At 45.6% G+C, this 16,655-nt stretch overlaps 1 protein-coding gene and 1 non-coding gene across 4 annotated transcripts in view; both read right to left on the bottom strand.

Annotated features, from left to right (window-relative positions):
- The window catches only part of LOC106584977 (EMI domain-containing protein 1), a 67,806-nt gene that overhangs the window by 20,948 nt on the left and 30,203 nt on the right, over nt 1-16,655 (bottom strand). The window lies entirely within an intron of this gene.
- On the bottom strand, nt 15,522-15,592 carry trnaa-cgc (transfer RNA alanine (anticodon CGC)). The gene has a single exon. It is a non-coding gene; the product is annotated as a tRNA-Ala (tRNA).

Here is a 16,655-nt window from a genome sequence, read left to right as displayed (position 1 = left end):
CTCTGACCTCTGAGTACAGTACCTCCCTCTGACCTCTGAGTACTGAGTACAGTACCTCCCTCTGACCTCTGAATACTGACTACAGTACCTCCCTCTCTTACTGCCTGACCACTTTATTTATTTCACTGTCCAAAATATCCCTTTCCTTTCCTCACATCTGCTTCAGCACTGTTTCAGTCCTCTCAGCAAGTTTCATCTCACCAACATGATACTTGATGCCCACAACAACAACTGGGTGGGTTCATAGAGCAAGCCACAGAAAATAAAAGTATTCTGAAATAACAAACAGATGTGAAAATGCAAGGCTAAACATGGTTTAAACCCCCCCCCCCCCAAAAAAAACGTTGAGATTGTTAGTTTATGGCAAAATGGAAACAATTATATTGGTGCCGCGAAAACAAACAACGCTGTGGTCTGTGTAAAATGGCTAAAATTAGCGTCAGGCATATCTCGGGAAGTGAAGCACGCTGGGTTTGAGGTGGCGTGCGGTTGTGATGGGCTGCACCACAAATCCGCCCGACGCTTTTTAAACATTTCCTCTGCTTGAAGGTAACAGATGTCCAATAAAAACATGAGGCAAAGGCTGACGTTACCAACTCCCACCCATCACTTTTACTAAGACACAAAACACTGGAAAACGATAAAAAATAAATCCTTTCATGTCCCCCTTTCGTGACCCCAGTCGACCTGCATGCAGATGCTTCTCTCAAACCAGGAGCGCTGTGCTACTGACAGTGCCTGGGTAAAACCACACTCGCCTCCTCTCCTCTGTTGTGCATTTAGAGTGGCAGGGAGAGGACCGTCTGACCTCCTCCTGTCCCGTCCCGACACACCACAGCAATTAAAACCCTCTCCTCTAAGCCAACACACAGCCACAAGTGGCTGACAAACAAGGGCTCCAAAAACAACTGGGCCCAGGAATAGAGCTGCTTACTGACCTCCATACATACACATACTCTCCACAGGCACAGGAATAGAGCTGCTTACTGACCTCCATACATACACATACTCTCCACAGGCACAGGAATAGAGCTGCTTACTGACCTCCATACATACACATACTCTCCACAGGCCCAGGAATAGAGCTGCTTACTGACCTCCATACATACACATACTCTCCACAGGCCCAGGAATAGAGCTGCTTACTGACCTCCATACATACACATACTCTCCACAGGCCCAGGAATAGAGCTGCTTACTGACCTCCATACATACACATACTCTCCACAGGCCCAGGAATAGAGCTGTTTACTGACCTCCATACATACACATACTCTCCACAGGCCCAGGAATAGAGCTGCTTACTGACCTCCATACATACACATACTCTCCACAGGCCCAGGAATAGAGCTGTTTACTGACCTCCATACATACACATACACAGGCACAGGAATAACCACACTGTGCATTACTATGTATTAACACTTTGCAATGAGCTATAAAGTCCATGTTCACGATGCATACATTTTTGTTTTTAAATTCCACCAGTTGAGGAATAGAGTAGCTGAATTTGACAACACAGTAAATATACACAGTAATCATGTGCTGTGAGAGGCATGTATTGCATTGCACTCTTGGCTTGAATACTAGAGAAAACTGTGAGAGTAGGAAAAAGAGAAATATGAAAAATCTGCTTCCAAACTAAGAACACTGATCTAAAGCCCCATGTATGAACTGTGGTGAGCCAGGCTATTTCACACACTGTGGTTTGCTGCACCAAGACACCCTGCAACAACAAGATACTGGTGGAATTCTTGGCCAGTGAACCATGTACTCTGGCCTGCCTCATTACCCTGGAGATGTGACATGGGCTGAGCCCCAAATGCCACCCAATTCCCTATGTAGTGCACTTCTACTATGGGCCCTGGTCAAAAGTAATGCACCTTATAGGGAATAGGATGCCATTTGGGAAACAGCCCTCAACTCTGCCCACTCTGCCCACAACGCCAGCCAAGCGGGAAGCAGCTCAGGCCACAGGCCTGCAGTTAAACATCCGGCCCCACGTCCTAAATCTTTGAATGACACATCAGCTCCAACACACATCGTTTATATGCCACAGTAAAACCCAGAGGTTGGTTTGATTACTCGTCGTAGCTCTGGGGCCTGTTGTTGCTCCATCAGTCCATAGCACTGTGCTTTTTCTACGGACGGGGAGCTGATCTGTACATGAGAACAGATGAAGGCAAACGAGGCGTATTAAAAAGGCTTAAAACACCCTTCCCTCCCATCACCACCCACCGAAACAACCAAAATAATTAAGAGCCCCCTATGACAACCTCGTAACTGTACCCATGGCAACCAAACACAAAGGTTTTGCTCTAATGTATTGACTGACTATATGATAGTGACTGCACAGCTCTCCAAGACAGGCAGCGGTAACTATTCCAACTCCCACCTCGGCGATATTCTGTTCCAACAGCAAACCATAAACCTGCCTTAATCCAGTGAGCTATAAATGAACTGGAAGCAGCAGAGACGGGCACGGTGAGGGGGGCCAAACTCGCCCTCTTTCTTCTTTACATTTTACTCAGGATTCAGCTCCTTTTAGAGAACATTGTCCATATCCCTCATTCGCTCGGCTATTATTTAAATGTGCATGTTCCTATGGGACTTCTCTCACGGCCCCCAAATCTCTCTATCGTCGTTAAAAGCTTGGATCATTGCACTGTTCCGACATTTTAGCCTTGCAGTGGAATTTCCACTGAAACTCAGTTCTCTCAGGAAAAACAAAAGATTTAGTATCGTGAAAAACCAAAACACCAGTCCTTTTTAAACATTCCTTCTTTAAAGTTTAGACAGAGCAGAGAGAGATTGCCCAGACAGAGTGCCAGGCACACAGCACTCACTGGTCTCAGAATACCTTGTATTCACTGTATTATTGCAAATTCAGTACTACGCATCAGTAGTTGCAGACATAACGCTGATGTCTAAGTCTCCCAGCAGGGTGGGAGTATTTAGATTGATCTACAACACGTTGACAGGTACAATAGCACTAATGGATGATCTGTGTATAAAGCTCTGTCCTCCAGGTCCCCTGGTTCCCTGATTCCCTAGCAGAGGATGGGGCCAAGGAAGACAGACATGGACCACAGGATGATTAGAGTGCTGTGTCCGCGTGCCAGGCAGTAAGGCAGTAAGACAGCCAGTCAATATGTTAACAGAAGAAGCTCTTTGTTGTGCTCCTGACTCAGAAAGACACAGACTGCAGCAGTCAGACAGCTGGGTCTCAGAGGCCTTGATTTAGTTGGCCTACATACTCTCCGCAGATAAAAACGTCACTGTCAATTTGGGCCGACTGTAAAACCATTACACATAAAAACACAGGAAGGAATAGCTGCATGTAAAAGAAACGTTTGGTACATATAAACAAACGGATAAAGATACTTGTCTTTTCCACTAGACAATATAAGGAACCCGTACTAGTCAGCATTTACTGTAGACTCGAAAATATACACACGCACGCACTCACGCATACACCCGCACGCACACAAACTCTTAATTCCATGGACCTGGGCCAGGATCAACATAATTCCCTCCACTCTCATGGTTCTGGTCCAGATTGATGGTCCTGCTCCAGATTGCTGCCTCATTGTTTTCACCATCTGCTCTGGGCCAAATCTCTACATCAATCTCTACAGTCATGCACACGTGTGCGACTGTACGCCTTGTGAAACACACACACTTACATGCAGAAACACATGCACGTGCCTGCATGTCAAACACACGCACGCACGCACACGCACACGCACACACACACACACACACACACACACACACACACACACACACACACACACAGGTTCCCAGCAGGCCATCTCATATTGCAGAGTGGGTCTGGGCAGGGAGCGGGGAGCTGTCTGTAGCTGAAGGGTAGAATACAGAAGGGGAGTCTGGGCTGGGATCCCTACACAGCAGAGCACTCTGCAGGAAGACACTGGGGGTGCATCCTAAATGGCACCCTAGTCCCTACAGTGCACTACCCGATGGGCCCTGGTCAAAAGCAGTGCAATATATAGGGAATAGTGTGCATATTGAGATGCAGATTATGATACGCTGGTTCCCTTGGATCTGTGACATGAGTTTCAAACCCACGAACAGGCGGAGTACCACCATACGGACATCCATGAACCAGTTAAATAAAGGTTAAATAAAATAAAATATCCACAGAGAAACCATCAATCCACTATATACTTGAGTGTCCAAGAGTGCAAGGACACGCACACACCCCGGGGTTCTGGCTGTATGAGACTGAGCTGCTTTCTGTGTAATCCCTGGTTGAATGGTCTCTTGTATGCCAGACATTCCTCTGTGTCTTATAGGGCTTTCTGGGGATTAGACCCCACTTACTTCCAGGGGCCGCGGGGCGGGATCAAAGCTGATTGGACTATGGCGTCCAGGGTGGTGGTGTGAGGGACACTGAGCCCATACTCACCTGAGATTGACTCACACAGGGGGACATGGGAACACGACACCACAGCAGAGACATGAGACGCTAACACAGGTCCCAAACACCCAGTGGGGGTAAAATCTGACCTAATCCATGTCACTGCTAACCCCAGCTGTGATGACTGACAGCTGGGCCCTGGGAGATTGGACCTGGGTCTGGGTTTACACTTCAACAATAAATTAAGTATTCTAGACCTCAGTTACTGGAAGTTACACAAACAAGGTACACAAATGAGAAATAATTCAGATTTAAATCTGGGATCACTTTACACACTATGTGGAGAGTCATTCAGCAGGTTAGCGTTTTCCGTCATGAATCTTGTTCTGGAGGCAGCTCTGCACAATGGTCACTTGCTGGCATAGCCACAAAGTCAGAAAATCTGAGTTTAAACCTAACCCTAAATTTAACCACACTGATAACCCTAATGCTTACCCTAACCTGAAATTAAGACCAGAAAGCTCATTTTTGTTTTCATACATTTTTACAATATAGACACATTTCACTTTGCAGCTGGAACATCTAGCGAAATTGCTAAGTTCTGCCTCCAGGACAAGACTCATCCCAATAAACGTCAACCTGTAGTCATTCATGGAGATGGTTTATGAATGAAAGGTAGCCTTGTACAATGGGTGAAGCAATAGAGCTGAGCCACAAGCGAATAAGTCCCTGATAATTAGAATGAGGAACAGTTATTGTAACACTGTCTTGGTCCACACATCTGTCTCCTTCAAGGCTAAACAAACATCCAACGGGACTGATCAAAGACTACAACAAACACTAGGACTGATTTCTGACAACATTACACAAAGGAGAAAAAAAAGGGGAATGGACTTTACTTACATGTGTATTTATCCTGTTGTTTTTACCAAACAAATGTGAATTATTTAAACGGACATGACTTTCGACCTTTACCTAGGTAGAATCACATGGCTGTCTATTGCACTCTCAGAGGAAGAGAGAGCGAAAGACAAGATTACTCAATAGTATGTATATCTGAAGGGTTTTCCTCTGTTCTGCAATGACAACACATGGGATGTGGAGGAGTCGTTATCATGGAAGTAGACAGTGTCAAAGACAGGAAGTAAAGCAGCTCAACCAGAGGTAGAGTTGGAAGAGATCTCAGGCCCCTGTCTGTCTCCCCTCCGACCGCAGCACATGGAGAAACACAAAAGCGGGATAAGCATGGCCACACATAAAGGAAAAACACACACACACACACAACCTTGTTCTCTTTGCGTGCTGGAAGTTCAATGGCTTATCTACGTATAGCCTTGGATATCCAGAGCATCTCCACCTCAACTGAAATAAACACACACACACCACACATACTTGTGCTACAAACAGATCGGATAGATATAAGAAATTATTAAAATATTTTAAAATATCTATATATATCTATATATATTATTAAAGCAGCAGCTGCACTTGGACACACATAAAACAGACTGGCACGTAGGTGTAGTCACTACAATAGTAATCACAACACTCTCTCCTGTATTGGTGGGTAACGTGGGTGCTGAATTAATGTAACAATACTATGGTATAGTAAGATAAATACATACAGTATTTCATAAGAGTAACCCTGCTTGTTGAAATGAATCCAATGGTGTTATGAGAAGAATAGCAGTGAAATGACCTTTAAAGGACCTGAGCTTTCAGTACCAGGCGAGCGAGACCAGACAGGCAGGCAGGCTTGAGCTGGCACAACTCCCCCTCCCTGGCTTTAATGAATGGGTAAGCCAAAACAAATACTCAGACTGTTTTGTTTGTGTGTGTGTGTCTGTGTGTGTGGATGGTTGTATAGTGCTATCTTATCTTACTGTGATGTGCTGCTCTCCCTGATATCAGCCTAGATGAAAGCCTCTCTCATCTCATCTCCACCATGGTCCTTTGTGCTACAGATGTATGTATCCACACCTTTTATCTCACCCATATCTGAACCAGCCACCCCAGTTCCCCCTCTCCTGAACCCAGCAGCCAGGGCCTGGGTCTGGGCAGTGTTAGAGAGGCGCATGGGTCTGTCTCTCATCTGGTTCCTTTGACAGACAGAAATACAGAGAGCCCTCTTGCTCACTGGGTCAGTAGGCTGTTTGTATAGTATGTATAGAGCTCTAAGGGATGATAAGGGGAGAACAGGCGCCCAGAGCAGGGCAGAGGGAGGTAGGAAGCAGGGCTGGGGGAGAGGGTGTCTGCGGGGGGAGTGCAGGGCTGGGGGAGAGAGCGGGGCTTGGGGAGAGATGGAGCAGGGCTTGGGGAGAGGGGGTCTGCGGTGGGAGTGCAGGGCTGGGGGAGAGAGCGGGGCTTGGGGAGAGAGGGAGAAGGGCTTAGGGAGAGAGGGAGCAGGGCTTGGGGAGAGAGGGAACTGGGCTTGGGGAGAGAGGGAGCGGGGCTTGGGGAGAGAGGGAGCAGGGTTTGGGGAGAGAGGGAACGGGGCTTGGGGAGAGAGGGAGCGGGGCTTGGGGAGAGAGGGAGCTGGGCTTGGGGAGAGAGGGAGCTGGGCTTGGGGAGAGAGGGAGCTGGGGCCAGAGGCTCAGGAGAGAGGGAGCTGGGGCCAGAGGCTCAGGAGAGAGGACTGGGGACGGGGCTACTTGGTTCAATATGGGGCCTTCCTCAGAGTTTAATCTCCAGTTTAGGGTCATTGAGTGTTTCCTCAGTGGCAGGCTGCAATGTGGTCACTTAAATAGCTGGAGGGAAAAGAGCCAGAGCTGTCTGTCTGTGTGTGTGTGTGTGTGCGCTCGTGTGTGTGTGTGCGCTAGTGGTGCGCGGGTCAGCTGTTTGTTCACCTGAACCCACCCGCAATGGTTAATAACTCATCAGGAGAGGGGGAACTAGACCTACAGTCAGTGTCCAGACTTCAGTTTCCATTGAACCCATCTAAACAGTAGGCTAGAGTTCTCTTGACGTACCATAGGCATATTTGAAGTCTCCGTCTTTTGACTGTGGAATTTGTATAGCGCCTCACAATCATCACACATAACACAGCCAGCACTGCTATCATCCTCTTTTACCACTTCAACTAATCTTTCCCAAACACAACTTTTCTGTCCCTCCCTTCTCTTTATTTTCAACTCTCCATTTCACAGCTTTTCTCTTATTGAATTAAACTCCGACATTGTCCTTTTTTATGCCCGTTCCCAAAAGCGATTGGCGTGTAGGCTATTTGGCATACCATTATAGGCCCTAAGGCTTACACAGTAATGCTAGATAGCCTAAAATAATGAAAGAAAAACCTCAATGTAGCCTATAGATATAAATTGCACAAGAATAATACATTTATGGATTTTTTAAGCTATTGTTTTCTCTTCATTCAACACGCCCGCCAGCCACCCGCCCTTCATCCACACAGTATTTAATGACCCTATGAGTCAACCCGCGCATCACTAGCGTCTGTCTAGGTGCCTAAACTGCTCTGCATCCTACAAGCTCAAATAAAGGCGCAGACACCAATAAAAATTCACAAGTCACACGTACGCACGGACGCAGGCGCACACACACACACACACACACACACACACACAGACCCAATACCCTCCTCGCATGCATGCATGCACCCCTCCCTGTCGTTATTGTTTTACTGTGGCTAAAAGAGGGAGTAGTTTCTTTTAAAGGCCAAATTTATTATGCGTGTGATGAGTGCTCTCAGAGTCGTATAGCAGACGTGGGGGTTTGGGCTTTCAAAGGCTTCTTGGCTGAAATACACCACGGCCAATAGAGGACTGAGAGAGAGGCCTATAGAGACAGCCTAGTCACCCCCTTCTCTCTCTGTGTGTGTCTTTCTCTCCCTCTTTCTCTCCCATCTCTCAGCCAGAGCTGTAGAGACAATGCTGTAGTGATGAAGTGCTCTAGCGTTCCTCTGACATCCATTCTCAGTCCCAGTCCCAGTGCCAGTCCCAGTGCCAGTCCCAGTGCCAGGGCCAGGCAGCAATACAGCTAAGGCCGAAGCTGGGGTTCAAAAACAGCATGACCGAGACACATGCCTGCTTTCTCAATACGCTGGACCACCAACACAGGAAGAAACAGAAAGAAATGGAGGCAGGGAAACTGAATGAACGTGAAAGAAGGACAGGGGTGAGAGAGAGAATGAAGGAGGATTCTATTTGTGTCTTCGCCCCTTTCTTGTTCACTTCTTTTCCCAGCAGGCAGAATGATGAGAGTCTTATCTTATCTCTGAAAGGCACTTGAACACAACATGCCTTCAGACAGAGCTGTGTATGTGAAGACATGCAGGGATAAAGGACACACACAGATCGGAGGTTCCCATGCAGGAGTGTGGAAGAGGATCAGGAGAGAGGGACGACAGAGGAGGCAGATCAAAATGGAAAAGAAGAAAAATGGCAGAACTATCATGGGCTTTACTGTAAAGAAAACGACAAACAAAATAAATTCAAAAGAGCGATCCAGAGCCATCAATTGCTGTTCTCTCATCAGCTAATAAAAAGGCTTGTGTGATCACAGCTCTGGGTCAACAGGGTTCAGCTCACCCTCAGGGGCCAAGCAGGGGAGGACATGTTGGACGGTTCTATGGCACACTGGTTCTATGAAATCATCATCGCAGAATAGAGGATTGGGTAAAATGTCATTATTTCATTGGACAAGAACATGATCACCAGAGAAAATCCCCTTAATTTATGAGTAATAAGAGACTTGCATTTAAAGGGGTGTTTTCTGGCTGCTAACTGTAACTGTGTGTAAGGTCTAAATAATGTGCAGGCTAGGTGAGTGGTCCCATGAAAACACGTGCAGCTCTACTCTCCACTCCAGAGACAGTGCTGTGCCTGTGACACACGTACAGAGACTTTATAAATCATTTGGCCAAAACTTTCTCTGTCTGCTCCACTGTACCTCTCTACCTGTGTGTGTGTGTGTGTGTGTGTGTGTGTGTGTGTGTGTGTGTGTGTGTGTGTGTGTGTGTGTGTGTGTGTGTGTGTGTGTGTGTGTGTGTGTGTGTGTGTGTGTGTGTCCTCCTGAAGTGTCTGGCAGTATGTGTTTTGTTCTGGAGGAGGCCCAGAGTTCATGGCTGGGAGAGACCTGGGTCCCCAGGCATATGAGAGTGGAGTGTAGTAAAGCAGAATGGATATACAGTATATTATCCCTCACACTGACATCTGGCCCAGGAATTGGTGAGGCAAGAGAGCTAAATCAAATATAGTGACATCCAGGTACAGATAAAGGGAGTGAGTGTGAGTGCTTCTGTGCACATGCATGTGTCTCTGAGTAAGACAATGTGAGAGCATATGTTTCATACCGTAAGTAGGACAAGGTGTGTGAATGTGGATTAGTGAGAGGGTGTGAGTATGTGGTAACGTGTCCATGTGTGAGTGTGTGAGATAGTGTGAGTGTGTCTGCATTGTGAGAGTAGGTTTGAGTGATGGGGAATTACAGGATCCAGCTGTCATACTGTCATACAAACCGTTGGAGAGCAACTCTAATCTAAACAATACAGGAGTGGGAAGATGAAGAACACTATTGAAGAGTTCACACTAGAGGTATTCACCGGGTCCAAAAAGTTGGACCTGTTCCGAAACAAATGAGTTGCTTTCCCACCCCACCCGATCCGTTCCGAATGGACCCGAGAACAGCCGGTTTGGATCCGAGAGAAAAAAAGAAAGGAACCTCAGACCCGCGCTGCCAGCGCCATCAATAAACGAGTGATATTGGCTAAGTGATCCACAGTTACGTGTCCTTAAAAACGGCCTATAACAAATAAAAACATGTATATTCATTGTTTCGATGTGTAGCATATTCAAAAGTTTATAGCCTATTGTTTAATTGGTTTTCACTTTCCTAAAACAATAATTGTCCACCACATGGTTCAGCTGTCAGAGGTTTGAGCCCTAAATGCATCAGGGCATTACAGGCATATAGGCCAAGACATCCACTGTATAATATTCATATTTAACATACAAAGGAAGAGAAGTAGGCCGAGCCCTAGAGCAACGGAGAGAAAGATACAGATATGCCGGCGCCATGTTCCCGACATGGCATTCATTTCTTTATACTTGTCTTTATACTTGTCAGCTACTACTAATATACAGATATAGTCATAGAGAAGGAGGCTAATTTGTTATTATTCTTTTTATTTATAAAGATAAGCATTATACAGTGCATTCGGAAAATATTAAGACCCCTTGACTTTTTCCATATTTTGTTACGTTACAGGCTTGCTTCACCGTAGGGATGGTGCCAGGTTTCCTCCAGATGTGACGCTTGGCATTCAGGCCAAAGAGTTCAATCTTGGTTTCATCAGACCAGAGAATCTTGTTTCCCATGGTCTGAGAGTCTTTAGGTGCCTTTTGGCAAACTCCAAGTGGGCTGTCCTGCCTTTTACTGAGGAGAGGCTTCCATCTGGCCACTCTACCATAAAGGCCTGATTGGTGGAGTGCTGCAGAGATGGTTGTCCTTCTGAGTTACACAGAGGAACTCTAGAGCTCTGTCAGAGTAACCACTTGATTCTTGGTCAAATCAAATCAAATCTATTCACAAAGCCCTTCTTACATCAGCTGATATCTCAAAGTGCTATACAGAAACCCAGCCTAAAATCCCAAACAGCAAGCAATGCAGGTGTAGAAGCACGGTCTCCTCTCTGACCAAGGCCCTTCTTCCCTGATTGCTCAGTTTGGCCAGGCAGCCAGCTCTAGGAAGTGTCTTAGTGGTTACAAACTTCTTCAATTTAAGAATGATGGAGGGCACTGTGTTCTTGGACTTCAATGCTGCAGAAATGTTTTGGTACCCTTCCCCATATCTGTGCCTTGACACAATCCTGTCTCGGAGCTCTACGGACAATTCCTTCGACCTCATGGCTTGGTTTTTGCAATGACATGCACTGTCAACTGTGGGACCTTTTGATATCATGTCCAATCAATTGAATTTACGACAGGTGGACTCCAATCAAGTTGTAGAAACATTATTCATTTATTTCACCTTTATTTAACCAGGTAGGCCAGTTGAGAACAAGTTCTCATTTACAACTGCGACCTGGCCAAGATAAAGCAAAGCAGTGCAACAAAAACAACAATACAGAGTTAGACATGGAATAAACAAACATACAGTCAATAATACAATAGAGAAAGTGTATATACAGTGTGTCCAAATGAGGTAGGATAAGGGGGTGAGGCAATAAATAGGCCATAGTGGCGAAATTATTACAGTATGGCAAATTAAACACTGGAGTGATAGATGTGCAGAAGATGAGTGTGCAAGTAGCGATACTGGGGTGCAAAATATAAAAATAAAAAAAAAATAACAATATGGTGATGAGGTAGTTGGATGGGCTATTTACAGAATGGCTATGTACAGGTGCTTAAAGCTAGTGAGGGAGATATGAGTCTCCAGCTTCAGTGATTTTTGCAGTTCGTTCCAGTCATTGGCAGCAGAGAACTGGAAGGAAAGGCGGCCGAAGGGGGAATTGGCTTTGGGGGTGACCAGTGAAATATACCTGCTGGAGTGCGTGCTGCGGGTGGGTGCTGATATGGTGATCAGTGAGCTGAGATAAGGTGGGGCTTTACCTAGCAGAGACTTATAGATGACCTGGAGCCAGTGGGTTTGGCGACGGATATGAAGCGAGGGCCAGCCAATGAGAGCATACAAGTCGCAGTGGTGGATAGTATATGGGGCTTTGGTGACAAAACGGATGGCACTGTGATAGACTGCATCCAATTTGCTGAGTGGAGTGTTGGAGGCCATTTTGTAAATGACATTGCCGAAGTAAAGGATCGGCCTTTCCTGTTTGCTTATGGCGGAATACAACTCATTGAGTGCGGTCTTAGTGCCAGCATCGGTTTGTCGTGGTAAACAGACAGCTACGAAGAATATAGATGAAAACTATCTTGGTAAATAGTGTGTTCTACAGCTTATCATGAGATACTCTACCTCAGGCGAGCAAAACCTTGAGACTTAATATTAGATTTCATACACCAGCTGTTGTTTACAAATATACACAGACCGCCACCCCTTGTCTTATCGGTGGCAGCTGTTCTATCTTGCCGATGCAGTGTAAAACCCATTAGCTGTATGTTATCCATGTCGTTGTTCAGCCGCGACTCGGTGAAACAGAAGATAATACAGTTTTTAATGTCCCGTTGGTAGGATAGTCTCGACCGTAGATCATCCAGTTTGTTTTCCAGTGATTGCACGTTGGCTAATAGGACTGATGGTAGAGACAGATTACCCACTCGCCGTCGGATCCTTACAAGGCATCCCGACCTGCGTCCCAGATATCTCTGTCTTTTTCTCATGCAAATGACTGGGATTTGGGCCTTGTCGGGTGTCTGAAGTAAATCATTTGTGTCCGACTCGGTAAAGAAAAAATCTTTGTCCAGTACGATGTGAGTAATCTCTGTCCTGATATCCAGAAGCTCTTTTCAGTGGCAGAAACATTATGTACAAAATAAGTTACAAATAACGCGAAAAAACACACACAATAGCATAATTGGTTAGGAGGCTGTAAAACGGCAGCCATCTCCTCCGGCGCCATTGTATCCGAAAGGGTCTTCAACCCTTTTTAGGACTTTATGGGGTTTATGAAGGTGATAATTGAACTGAAGTCTCGAGGTCATTTTTGAGGGAGTATAATATAATTGGTAGAGTTTAATAGGAACAAGGTCCTTGACTTAGCAGACCATTTCTGTTTTATCAGCAGCCTGTTAAACTACTCATGAAAGCTGTAAAAATCACAAGTGTACAATTTAGGACAATCATGTTAAAATCATTACACTCCCGTCTACATAAAAATGGTCTTTACATAAAGCTGTCGTAAAAAGTATTTCACTTATAATCTTTATGAAATCTTTATAATTATAAATGACATCACTTGGTGGTGAGATGATGAGATGCTGAAGCAAGTGGAAAATGAAAGTAACTTAGTGCAATTTCAGCACTAAAGCCTTTTACCATATTTCTGCCGGTGGATGAGGGTGGAAAGGGGAGCGAGGGAGCGAGTTATCATAATTGAGATGTGTGACTCCTTGGCTGCTTTCATAGCGACAGGGTTCAATGATAATCCCTATCTCTGCCATGACTGACTCATATAAAACCCTATCAGTCAGGCTTGGTGGAACGATTTCCCAGTTTAAAAGACAGTAGTCTGGAGAGCACACACACACACACCACATTAACACACACACACACACACACACACACACACACACACACACACACACACACACACACACACACACACACACACACACACACACACACACTAGACTAGTATTTCACTACAAGTCATTATAGATAACAAAATATAATATTCACAACGTTAACATTGAACTACTGCATGCACAGTGCAGATGATGGGTGATGTTAGTCTTTAATAGGGTGATGATGCATCTCCTCCCTTCGTCTGTCCTTCAGACACATTCACAGAGGAGGGCAGCTAGCTGCCTGGCGCTGACATGCTCTTTCCCATCGTAAGACCCTTCTACTGTGTAGCTCTATGAAACGCTGTGCAGCTCTATGGAACACTGTGCAGCTCTATGGAACCCTATGGAACTCTATGGAACACTGTGTAGTTCTATGGAACACTGTGTATTTCTATGGAACACTATGGAACACTGTGCAGCTCTATGGAACACTGTGCAGCTCTATGGAACACTATGGGACACTGTGTAGCTCTATGGAACACTATGGAACTCTGTGCAGCTCTATGGAACACTATATAACACTGTGCAGCTCTATGGAACACTATGGAACACTATGGACCACTGTGTAGCTCTATAGAACACTATGGAATACGATGTAGCTCTATGGAACACTGTGTAGCTCTATGGAACACTATGGAACACTGTGTAGCTCTATAGTACACTATGGAACACTATGTAGCTCTATGGAACACTATGGAACACTGTGTAGCGCAATGGAACACTATGGAACACTGTGCAGCTCCATAGAACACTATGGAACACTGTTTAGCTCTATGGAACACTATGGAACACTGTGCAGCTCTATGGAACAATATGGAACACTGTGCTGCTCTATAGAACACTATGGAACACTGTGCAGCTCTATGGAACACTGTGCAGAGCTGTTGAACCTGGCTGTACTGTTATGAGCGGGTCAGATTTCTGCTCTGTCAGGTGCAGCCATGAGAAAGGAATTCCAGTTTGCAAAAAAGGCTCTTTGAGAAAGATGAGTGATCCTAACCAACATCTCACAGCATGTCCTCTCTGTCCCCTAAGTGGATCTGAGAGTGTGTGAGGGCTCCATCACTGCTAAACTAACAGAAAGAGAAAGGGAGAGAAGAAGAGAGGAAGAGTAGCAGTCTGTCAGAACCAGGCCAGACTGGACCGTCGCTCATAAACGCCTCAGGAATCTCTGCACCTCTGGCAGGTGTCCATGGTAACCGCAGCATTCCCGGCCCGCCAGTGAATGAGGGAGAGTAGAGGGGAAATGAGAGTGAAAAGGAGAAGGGAACTGAGTGTACTACAAGGCTGAAACAACTCTGTTGGACTATCTTAGATATTCATCTCCATCTATTATGAGAGGAAATGATACAATATATGAAACACCAGAGACATGCTTCCTTTCTTCAGCTTTGACCAATGCACAGAGGGACATTGTCCCCAGAGGTCTGACATACTTAGAACACACACCCTTAAGGGGTTTCAGTATGTTTGACTGAACATGAGAATGTGTTGAGAGGTTTCCAGGGATAGCATGGGTACAGCCATTAAGAAATAATGCATGGTATTCTTTTATAACACTGGCCCTACCCTGTACCACTCCTTACTATGGCCTTTTACCCCTCCTAGCAATCACCCATGTGTAGAGCAGGGAATGGCTGCAGACTCCTGCAAGAAGCTGTAATGTATTATAGACCTCAACCCTCTAATCCAATACTTCAACTGAATCACCTTCATCATCACCATCACCATCAGTCAGCTGATCAGTCTGTCCAGTCAGTATTTGTTCCTTTCAGGTTGTGACCTTACCAACCTTCAACAAGCCTTTCAAGCAAAGAATACATTTACATTTACATTTTTAGTCATTTAGCAGACGCTCTTATCCAGAGCGACTTACAGTAGTGAGTGCATACATTTCATACATTTTTATTTATTATTTATTTTTTTCCCCGTACTGGTCCCCCGTGGGAATCGAACCCACAACCCTGGCGTTGCGAACACCATGCTCTACCAACTGAGCCACACCTTCTTTTTCCTCTTCTCTTTATTACGGTGACCTTATTTTTCTCACCGCTGGCTGAAAAAACAATGTGCCATCCAAACCCCTCAGCCATCGCTGCCAAGTGTCAGGACTAACAATGAAAAGGGGAGGAGAGGACATCCCTTTCTCCATCCTCTTTCTTCTCTATCTCTACCTGGCAGCACTCAGAGAAACATGTCCCTTTGCAGCAGTTGCAAATTTCAACTCGTCTTTCACCGCCATCTCTCTCTCCATCTTCAATGGGGTGAATAGATTACAGAGAGGGAGAAAGAGAGGAGGAGAGAGAGACGAGTAGGATCTAAACGGTGCTGGGACTTTTAGCACTTCTCAACAGTCTCCGGTTCAGAACCCGTCTGGTCTGAGTCTCTGTTTACACTAGCAGCTAGGTTTACAAAGCAGTGGAAGTTTCATATAAAAGATGCAGTAGCTGGGAATAAGGCTTCTGTTCTTTTGTAAATAGGTGGTAATGACGGGTTTATGTCCAGAAAGGAAAAACATTATTGGAAGAGACAGCGACAGAGAGATTTGTGTATCAGTCTGACTGATACTCAGAGTCAGAACCAGTGCATTATTTCATCCAAACTCACAGCTCCTCTTTTAGGTCAGGTATCCATCTGCAGAATAAGGCAACAGACAGCATGCTGGTCATGTTAAGGAAACTTAGCACCGTCTCTCAGACCCAGACAGTGCAGTCCCTGTCAGGTGAAGCCTTCAGACAGACAACATGGAGGTGAGCCAACAGAAATAATACAGCCAGTACTGAAGAGCCACTCTTCTCCCTGCCTCGCTCCAACGACAGCAGCAGATAGACAGGGCTGTGACTGGAAGCTCTGCTGTGCTCCCACCCAGTAGCGCTAAGACTACAGTATGTTTAGACCAGTGGCGGTCGGTGCCGTTTAATGAGCATGGCCTTATTTCTGTTATAGCATATTGGATGACTGTCATTCATATTCCATTCGCCCAGCTCAATGTAACATTGATAGGTTTAGGCTACTACATGATACTCTTTTCCCTATACCCATCATTTGTTTTGGGACACTGTAAAGTC

Source organism: Salmo salar, chromosome 24 (genome assembly GCF_965601325.2).
Source record: "Salmo salar chromosome 24, fSalSal1, whole genome shotgun sequence".
NCBI classification, from domain to species: domain Eukaryota; kingdom Metazoa; phylum Chordata; class Actinopteri; order Salmoniformes; family Salmonidae; genus Salmo; species Salmo salar.
The sequence above is the reverse complement of the archived record's forward strand: the minus strand, read 5'-3'. Positions and strand labels throughout refer to the sequence as shown.